This window comes from Echinops telfairi, unplaced genomic scaffold (genome assembly GCF_000313985.2).
Source record: "Echinops telfairi isolate 266 unplaced genomic scaffold, ASM31398v2 ScPeMD7_18;HRSCAF=68, whole genome shotgun sequence".
NCBI classification, from domain to species: Eukaryota; Metazoa; Chordata; class Mammalia; order Afrosoricida; family Tenrecidae; genus Echinops; species Echinops telfairi.
In genome coordinates, this window is record NW_022103915.1 from 82,903,754 (window position 1) to 82,912,809 (window position 9,056).

The window sequence follows — 9,056 nt, forward strand, 5'->3', positions numbered from 1 at the left end:
AGTAAGAAAGACTCAGCTATTTTTGCATTTACTCAAAAGCAGAAATGTGTTTCTCACATTTATAGCTTGAGAAAATCTCAATGCACTTGTCATAATTAGTTATAATGTGGTGCCTAATGGGGAAGGGAGCTTTCAGTTGGCATTAGTTTCTCCCTCGTTGAACGTGGTTGAGAACATTACTCTCAGGATTAGCTTTAGTTCCTCTTGTAACGAGGAGGATTGAATAGGGCATAGGATGATGGGTGAGAGTCCATTCGTCACATATAAATATTGCACAAGGATCTCACCACCTTGTGATGATTCCTGTGTATTACTATATACTAGTCCCTCTATCAGCATTTCACTCGATCCTATGGGCCTTGTTTCCACAGTTGGTTGACTTTATTGATCTCCTCAGTTCCCATTGTAAGAGGTTAAGGCTTATGAGAAAGCATTTTCACAAGGTCAGAGTAGATTCACATATCTGTGATAAAAGCCAAAACTTGTCCTGATAGTTGATTCCAGGAAAGTTGTTTTGTTTGTTTGTTTGTTTTCCTGAAATCTGGTGAAAGAGAAAGTTGGGTTGTTGTTTTTTTAACAATTTTGTTTGTATGGTTCTGATACATGGTTCTTGCCTACTTTTTAAGCTTTTGACTTTTAAACTTAATTAAAATAGAGCTATAATTTTTACTGGTCGACATTGTTTTAAAGCAAGTGTGTTATTTCAGCGCTAATGTGTGTTTCTAATTTGCAAGCTACAGAAGATGTTTTCCCCTCTTGGCCACTTGTATGAGTTTCTTATTGATTCTTTAAAAACTACTACTTAGTGTCTTAAAGCAATATAAATTTATTATCTTTCAGCGCTGACGCCAGAAATCCAAATCGGTTAGTAGGGCTATGGAGGCTCAAGGTTAAAGGCTCTAGGAAAACATTTGTTTCCTTATTTATTCTAATGCCTAGAGGCTGCCTGCATTCGTTGGCTCGTGGCCCCTTCCTCCATCTGCAAATGTCAGCGCAGCAGCAACATCTTTAAATCCTTTCCTTTCCTCCTTCCTCTCCCTCTCCTTGTCTCTTACACTCCTGCCACTTTCTTCAAGGGACCTTTGGGGGTACACTGGTTTCAACTGCGTCATCCTTAACGAGTTTCTTAACTTGGTCACATCTGCACAGTTCTTTTTGCATTTGATGTAACATATTCACTGATTTCACAGATTAGGATTTGAACATCTTTGGGATGGCATTATAACTGTGTACCATATCATTTTGTAAATGATTCTAAGGGCCAAACTATATATTATTGTAAAATAATTGTTCTACATTTATTCTTTTCTTTTAATAGGATATTTTTTTAAGTATTTCTTATAGACCTTATTGATTATACTTATTTATATCATTTAAGACAGCCAAATTTAGAACAAAAACTTTTTATGAAAACCTAGTATTTAAGAGGCGAAAGGGCTTGTCAGGGTGCTGCCATATGAAGACATTCTTTACCAGCCAGGCTATTCATAGTCTTTACCTCCAAAAAATACCCAAACACCCTGCCATTGATTGGATGCCGATTCATAGCCACCTGGTAGGACAGTTAGAACTGCCCCCTGTTCGTTTCCAAGATGGTACTGTTATCTATACTTGTTTCCAAGACTACTGTTAGCAGGAGTAGAATCTTTCTCCTAAGGGTTTTTATTTTTAAATAGTTACACAAAGTCTTTACAGGTTTCTGGAAATTTGTAGGGTATTTAATATTTAAAGCTTTGGATGATTAATTAGTTTGTGGGAAAATATTATATTCCATTATTTTTAATTGTATTTTTGAAAACGTTTTGAAGCTACTGCATAGATTCTTTTTTTTTTCTTTTTTTCTTTTTTACATTTTATTAGGGGCTCATACAACTGTTATCCCAATCCATACACACATCAATTGTGTAAAGCGCATTTGTACATCGTTTCTCAAAACATTTTCTCTCCATTTAAACCCCCGACATTAGGTCCTCATTTTCCCCTCCCTCCCCGCTCCCCCCTCCCGCATGAGCCCTTGATAGTTTATAAATGGGTATTTCGTCATATCTTGCCCGGTCCGACGTCTCCCTTCATCCACTTTTCAGTTGTCTGTCCCCCAGGGAGGAGGTCACACATAGTTCCATGTAATCGGTTCCCTCTTTCCCACCCATTCTCTCTTTACCCTCCCTGTTTTGCCACTCACACCACTGGTCCTATAGGGCTCGTCCATCCTGGATTCCCTGTATTTTCAGTTCCTATCTGTACCAGTGTACCTCCTCTGGTCTAGCCAGTCTTGCAAGATAGAATTCGAGTCATGGTAGTGGGAGCAGGGAGGAAACCTTTAGGAATTAGAGGAAAGTTGTATTTCTCATCATTGTTAGATCGCACCCTGACTGGCTCATCTCCTCCCCTAGACCCCTCTGCAAGGGGATCTTCAGTGGCCTACTAATGGGCTTTGGATCTCCACTCCGCACTCCCCCCATCATTCACTATGGTAAGATTTTTTGTTCTGATGATGCCTTACACCTGATCCCTTCGACACCTCGTGGTTGCATAGGCTGGTGTGCTTCTTCCATGTGGGCTTTGTTGCTTCTGAGCTTGATGGCCGCTTGATTACCTTCAAGCCTTTAAGACCCCAGACGCTATACTTTTTGATAGCCGGGCACCATCAGCTTTCTTCACCACATTTGCTTATGCACCCATTTGTCTTCAGTGATCCGTTCGACACCCCGTGATCACACAGGTTGATATGTTGTTCCATGTGGGCTTTGTTGCTTCTGAGCTAGATGCCCGCTTGTTTACCTTCAAGCTTTTAAGACCCCAGACGCTATATCTTTTGATAGCCGGGCACCATCAGCTTTCTTCACCACTTTTGCTTATTCACCCGCCTTGTCTTCAGCGGTTGTGTCGGGAAGGTGAGCATCATAGAATGCCAATTTACTAGAAGAAAGTATTCTTGTGTTGAGGGAGTACTTGAGTGGAGGCCCAATGTCCTTCTGCTACCTTAATACTAAACCTATAAATGTAGGCTCATAGATCTATTTCCCCATCCTCATATAGTATATTTGTATATGTACATGTCTTTATCTAGAGCTCTATAAATACCCTTTGCCTCCCAGCTCTTTCCTCTATGCTACTGCATAGATTATGTTATTAATACTCAGATTTTTCATTGATATTCTCCTTCTCTTCCTCCTCAGAAAATAGTCATAATATTCTACTTGGTGGTGTTCCACTTGAGGGAGTGGAAATTCCCATTTCAATTTTAGAATGTCAAGGTCAAGTGTATTTAATACTTACTGATTACAGACACTTAAGGCGATTCCACAAGAACACCTGACATGCAGTTCCAATTTTCTGTATTGCTTAGATACAGACTTCTTTCTTACTAAAAGTACCACCCGACTGCTCCTTAGAATCGAGAATGGAGAGTCTTCGTCTCACCTCTCCTCTTATCAGGAGAGACCAGTCCTGGAAAGGGAAGTCATGCTTGGTAAAGCACCAGGACAGTGAAACGGAGGAAGACGCTCCGTGAGATGGGTGGACACAGTGCCCACAGCAATGGGCTCACACGGAAGAGCCGTTGTGAGGTTGGAGCAGGACCCGGCAGTGTTTTGTCCTGTTGTCCATGGAGTCGCTATGAGGCAGAACCGACTCACTGGCACCAACAACACCAATAACAACACTTCCCTGGTGTTCTAGGTCTCGTCTTCCTGGGACGGTCTGATGGTCATTAAAAACCAAAAGACTTTAAATACACAGGTCTGGGTACGAAGCTCTGATCCTGTGGCTTGCTAGCTGTTGAGCGCATTACTTACACTGTAAATTTGATCCCCTCATCTAGTAAACAGAATAATAATACTTACCCCATGGGGTTGTTGTAAAGATTAAACAAGATCATGTCTAAAATATTGAGCATGGCACCTAGGGAGTGGCATGGAATAGAGTGAGCACCATGTGGTAGCTGTTATAAGTAGTGTTTTATTTTAATCTACTTTCCTGTTGTCATCTTGTCTTCGCTCCTGTTAAGAGAAATTAATATCAAACACGAATTCCAGTAAGAGCCTGAGGAGAGCGTGGGGAGAGAGGAGCATGTGATGGAAAGCACTTCTGACACAAGGTCTGTCAGATAGAGTAAAGGGGCGGTAGTGTGCCTTTGTCCGGCTCGTGGAGGGTGGAGCCAGCTAGCAGTGTTAATACTGATAGTTACCATATATTGAGTGTGCATTATAAACCACTATATAAGTTATTAAAGTGTGCTTAATAAATTAGAAAGATTTTTTTTTTTAGTTTCCATTGACACTAAAAAGCAATTATTGTTATCTCCACTCTACAGGTAATGAAACTGTTTCAGAAAGGTTACTTCAGTTGCCTGAGGTCACACTAGTAATTAAGGACGGTCAAGATTTGAACCCAAGTCGATTTTTAAAATCTCTTCTTTCCAATTTTTCAGGAGAGTAAGGGAAAAGCAGAAAAATCCCTCACAGCAGTTATCGTTTGTCTTGGTTTTTGTCTAAAAGGTCCCGGTGTTTCTCCAAGATTAGATTCCATTGTCTATGCATTGGCCATTAGTGTAGTGCTTGACATTGGTCACGGTTGTACTTTCTGCAGATGTTAGCATTTGTGGTGCAGAATACAATGCTTGAACCCGGAGAAGTTATTTTCCAGATAAGTGTTTTCCTTGCTAAATTCACGCTCCTACTGCTGCCCTTACCAGTGTTCCTTTTTCTCTCGGGGCATATCTCTGATTCTTTAGTATATTTTATTAAGATACAAAGGAAAAGGCGATTTAATTTTTAGAAATGTGGTGCGTACATAGAGTGGCAAGACCGCGCCTGACAGCTCTTTAAAACGAGACCCCAGCACACTGCCGTGCAGGCTGTTCCACCGCTCAGCGGCGTGGGGCACAAACTCGAACTACCCAGGGGTGTTTCGAAGACTATCAATCTTCACAGGAGCTGAAAGCCTCCTTTCTCCCGTGGGTTCAAATGGGTTAGTAGCCCAACTCATAGCCCAGTGTGCCCCCAGGACTCTGATCATTGGTAATCCTGAACTCTTATGCATAATGGACGCCAATGGTCCTAAAATACTCTTGGATCATTAAAGATGGAGTCCTAAATAGAATATGTGTAAATCTTCTTGTGGGGAATAAAATATTTGGGAGAATGTGATAAAGCTGTTGTCACTGATGATTAAGAAAATAATCCCAATGCTGTGGTTCCCTTCTTCTGGGCCATGGCACTTCTTAGCATTTTCCCTGAAAGCTGAGGGTGAGGGGAGTCAATATTTCATGCAAAATGTGAAATTCAAAGACAATGGAATTTCTCCACAAACTTGTTTTCCTCTTTGCTGTTGATCATAGATTGGGTGATTGATGAAGCAGGCCATCGGTTTAATGTTCAACAGTTCGTACCCACTTTGTTTCATCTCCTTCCATTGCAATTCCCTCTCCTTACCATCATGTTATCCCACTTCCTCCCAAACAGGACCCACGACAAATTGTCACAATAATTCCTGGCTGCCTTCGGTAGGGGGGCCAGTGCAGGGAACAATTAATTTGTTACATAGGAAGGAAGGGTCAAGGCTATAAGGATGGGAAGGAGGAGAAAATTAAAATCTCTCACTCAGGAAGAACGTCTAGACCAGTGGTTCTCAACCTTCCTAATGCCGCCACCCTTTAATACAGTTCCACATGTTGTGGTGACCCCCCCAACCATAAAATTATTTTCATTGCTACTTCATAACTGTCATTTTGCTACTGTTATGAATTGGGCGACCCCTATGAAAGGGCCGTTTAACCCCCAAAGGGGTCGTGACCCACAGGTTGAGGGCTGCTGGTCTAGACCCAAAGTATTCAAAACCTGAAGAAAACAACATAATGAACACGTTGTAGTTAAATTCACTCCAAACAATATAAGAGCAATCAGAAAATAAGTTAAAAATAAGAATGCCCAGGTAGTTAAAAGATTAAAAAAAGGAATTCCAAAAAAGAACAAGACATTTGCAAAACAAAATGAAATGCCACGGTAATAGAACGAAAAGAGTGCTAGCAATGAAAAATACACTGATTGAATACACTCACTTGATAGAATAAACCCTAAACTGGAGGAATTCTCTCAGGATGAGTAACAGAGAGATGATGGCTAGACAAAATTACAGTTCAAAGAAGGCACAAGAGAAGCTCCACCATTCATCCCACAGGAGTTGTAGAAGAACAGGGTATACAAAATGATGAAAAAGCGATATTCCCCAAAAGTAATAGATTAAAATTTCCAGGCAAAAACATAATGAACCAACAAAACATGCTAGCCAAAATGTTAAAAGTTGTTAAAAATGAAAGTTTTCCTACAATTGAAAGGCAAGCTAGTGGCAAACCTCATCTGCAACAAGAAATATCAGAGTTAATAAATTCATATCTATATGTTATCAGAGAAAAATATAGCTATTAGTCGCTGTGGTAGATATGTAATCATTTGTCAGTTTGAGGATGAGGAGTGTGGGGGTGGAGTCTAGCTTCTCAATCGGATGATAGCCAATAAGGCCTCTGAGGGCATGGCCTTCTGAGAATTCTGGGAAATCCAGTACTTCCTCCTTGGAGGTGGGAGACTCTCGGCTCACTCCCTGGGAGACACTGCAGAAGACAAGCCACATGGACACAACCAGACCTCAGAAGTCGGGGAAGCCACAGAGAGACTCCTGCCAGCACTGAGATGCTAACAACGCCACTGGACCCAAAGACTTTCTACCCACTGGCCTGTGATTGTCCTGCATTTGGCTTCATTGCATGTGTTTCGTGAGTCTGAAGAGGACTTTATAGATTGGTATCAGACATATGGGCTAATATCAGACTTATGGCCTTGGACTGGACTGGGTTGGGACGTTTTCTCAATGTTCAATTCCTCTTATATATAAACCTCTCCCTTAGATACATATGTGTGTTTATGAATTTGTTTCTCTAGTCTACCCAGACTAACACAGTAGTATTCCATACCCAACTAGATTATAAGGGGGGAAGAAAGATATTTTCAGGCATCAAGATTGATTGTTTGCCACTTCCAAGTCTTTAGTGAAAGAACTACTAAAGAATGTGCTTCAAACATGAAACAAAATGAACCCTTAAGGAAGGATAGGAATGTGAAATATGTTAAAAACGCAGAGCCAAACTTAATTGCCTAATGATTATTTCAATATTATTTTGTATGGTTTCCTTTAAAAGGTGTACAAGATTTAAAAAGAATATATGGCAGATGTGCAGGAGAAGGATAGAACTACTAAGTTAATGTGATATTTAAAGGGGAAACTATCATCATAGCATAGATGTTTTGAAGTCATTGTTTTTCAATGGTGGAATAAAAAAATAGCACTTCCCCTTTTTCTCTGGAACATTACCCAAAATCAACTAGAACAATATAAAAATGAAAAGTCTGTGTCTGTTGAGATGAGTACCTGTCCCTACCTGCAAATCCCACTCTGTAGAGAAGGGCTGCCAAAGTCAACAAAGCTTAAGGTGGCTCCCATGAGAGACCTCCCCTAGTGATCGTCTCAAAGTCTAAAACCAGCAAAACAGAATGGTCCAAAGTAGATGCTAATGGTCCCTTTTTTGGAACAAGGCAACCAGTACCATCGAGGCTTTTGGAGTTCTGATGGACCTAGTTTGGCATGATGCCTGGACTAGCAAAGAAAGCGGGCCAAACAACGAACTGACAGCCCGAACCATATTTTCAGAAATCAGGATTGATGGGGTAGCATGGAGGATAGAACCACCCAGTGGTACAGATCTCAACTGGAATAAGGAAGGCAACATCCTGAAGAGAAGTCTGCCTAGTCTGGAAGGAGCCTCAGTTCCCTCTTCCCTGAGTAAATCTCCTACAAACCGCCACCTGAGTCCCACAACTCAACTCATCGCCATTGAGTGGATTCTGACTTTTAGTGATGCTGGAGGACTGAGTAGGACTATCCCTGTGGGATTCTGAGACAGTAACTTCTGATGGGAGTAAAAAGCCTCATCTTTCTGTCCTCAGAGCTGGGACTCCCTGGTGGCATAGTGGCCTATGCCCTTAGCTGTTAACCACAAGGTGTGCAGTTCAAACCCACCTGCCACTCTGAGAGAGAAAGTGCCTTATAACATTGGCCACACTTTTATCAGACCCTCAGTTGACTTATTTGGAGAATGGTATTCCAATGTAGTAATAACACCTGTATTGGGTAATAGTGTGTGTTACTCTGGGTAAACTAGAGAAACAAATCCACAGAAACTTTATATATGTATGAGAGTTTTATATATAGGGTAACTGTACATTGAGAAAGCATCCCAACCTAGTTCAGTCCAAGCCCATAAGTCCGACATAGCCCATATGTCCGACATCGATCTACAAAGTCCTCTCAAACTCACAAAACACACACAATGATGCCGACTGCAGGAGGAAAGTTGAGTCAGTGAATGTGTGAGCATCTCAGTCCTGGCAGGGGTCTCCATGCGGCTGCTCCAGCACCCAGAGCTACATCAGGGTAAGTCCATGTGGCTTCTCAGGGATGTCTCACAGGAAGTGAGCCTTGCCAGCTGAGGCAGCCATACCCTGGTCGGACCATCAGAGACCAAGAAAGGCGAGGCCCACCCAGCCATTTATCCCTCCACCCTTCAATTAATCCCAGGTTGGCACAATAAACCTTAGCTATCTCATAGTGCCTACCTTAGAAATTGTTGTGAGGATTTTATATATTTGAAAGTAAGTTCACGTGCACAGAGCACTGTGCTTAGAGGAAGTCCATACTCAGTATGTGTTAGTTAACCTTACTTTCTTTTTTTAAGAATTACTAGCTTCTCCTTAGATATAGGTACCATACTTCTTAGAGTTTTAAAGACAGTAGCCAACTCAGGAAGCTGTTTAAACCTAGAACCAAGCAGGGATAAACTTTTTTTTTTAAATCAATTTATTGGGGCTCATACAATTCATCACAATACATAGATCAATTGTATAAAACACATCTATACATTTGTTGCCCTCATTATTCCCAAAATTCGCTTGCCTCTTGGGTTCCCGGAATCAGCTCATTTTCCTTTTTTCCCCCCCTCCCCT

The 9,056-nt window shown here is 41.3% G+C and overlaps 1 protein-coding gene across 1 annotated transcript in view; it reads left to right on the plus strand.

The window, feature by feature from the left end:
• STXBP6 (syntaxin binding protein 6) overlaps positions 1 to 9,056 on the plus strand; it is a 278,730-nt gene that overhangs the window by 224,540 nt on the left and 45,134 nt on the right. The gene's annotated exons all lie outside the window — the stretch shown is intronic.